A 1461-nucleotide genomic window follows, 5' to 3' on the forward strand; every position below is an offset into this window, starting at 1 on the left:
CCGATTCGATCATCGAATACGAAAATACAAATAACCCCGGGGGAGACTGCAAGGCCAGGAACTTACACAAGCAATCTCTAAGAATTCCTCTAGTTTGGGACCAGCAGATGGCATAATGGCTATGCCGCTGGACTCCCACAGTCAACCAGTTTGAGTCCCAGATCCGATGGCTTAAATCTCACGCCGGGCGCGTGTGCGTGCGTGCCCAAAATCCCATGAGAATGGAGGAGAAGGGACTGGCATGGCCGTCCCCCGTGGGCAGTGATTTCTCATTTTCTGTCTCTGTGTCTCCCTACAGCAGAAATCTCTCTTAAAAAAAGAAAAAGAAGTTCTCTAGGTTAGGGGCTGGCTGGTGGTGTGGTGGTTAAGGGCACTGGACTCCCACACGGCCAACCGCGGTTCAAGTCCCAGACCTGGCAGCTGGCTCTCTACTTTCCCCCCCCCCCCCCTCTTTGTCCCTCTCTAGTCAAATTAAAATAAGTAAATAAACAAAAAAGCTAAATAATTCTTAAATAATAATAATAATAATTCCTCTAGCTTAACAGGCAATCAGGGGACCAGCAGTTGGCATAATGGCTATGTTGCTGAACTCCCATGTAGTCGACTACAGTTCAAGTCCCAGACCTGGTGGTTTAAACTCACGCCAGGCGCGTGTGCATGCATACCCAAGATCCCGAGAGGAGAATGGAGGAGAAGGGATTGCGGTGTGGCCATCCTTCCCTCCCCCCCCGGGGGGGGTTCTCGCTTTCTGTCTCTCTGTCTCTTTTTGGTGAGCGCATGCACCCTATAGCAAAAAAAATAAACTCAAAAAAAATAATAATAATAATTAAACAGGCAACCAGGCCCCGCATCAGCCCTCTGAGGACCTGCAAAACTGTCCCAGCCCCATCGCTGTCAGCCCCTTCACGCCCCATCAGCATCTGCACCACAAGGCCTGGGCCCCACGGGGTGCTCCTGCCTGCCATCCTTCCCAGCAGCCCGAGCCCACCCCAGGGCAGAGGCGCAGAAGGGGCCGGCCTGGTGTGTCTGCAGGAGGAAGGAGGAGAGTCTACGTTGGCGGGTTTTTATTATTCTCCTCGGTTAGTTACATTCCATTGATCAGTGAAAACCTTTCTGATCCTTTGAAAATGGTAAAAATCTTGTCTTGCATTCTCTTAGCCTTAATCATTTTGATGAATAATCATATCCTGCTTTCAAATTCTGATTTAATAGCTCCTCCTTAAGTGAGAATTAAAACGACAGTTCTTCTTAGAACAGGATGCGTTAATTGAGCTATTCTAAATACAAATTTCTTTTATCTGACTAACAGACATAGCAGACCTGACAATCCAACTAAAATCCTAAAATGTGTTTCTTCCTGGACATCCAGGGCACCCTCCAGACAGGCTAGTGCAGATGGCACTGGGGCCCTGCAGCGTGTGGCAGGTCCTCCCCCAGTCGTGGATTGACTCAGCTGCTGAA

At 49.2% G+C, this 1461-nt stretch overlaps 1 protein-coding gene across 1 annotated transcript in view; it reads right to left on the reverse strand.

Moving 5' to 3' along the window:
* OCA2 (OCA2 melanosomal transmembrane protein) overlaps positions 1–1461 on the reverse strand; it is a 99879-nt gene that overhangs the window by 81676 nt on the left and 16742 nt on the right. The window lies entirely within an intron of this gene.

This window comes from Tupaia chinensis, unplaced genomic scaffold (assembly GCF_000334495.1).
Source record: "Tupaia chinensis unplaced genomic scaffold, TupChi_1.0 Scaffold144682_1, whole genome shotgun sequence".
In the NCBI taxonomy this organism is placed as follows: Eukaryota; Metazoa; Chordata; class Mammalia; order Scandentia; family Tupaiidae; genus Tupaia; species Tupaia belangeri.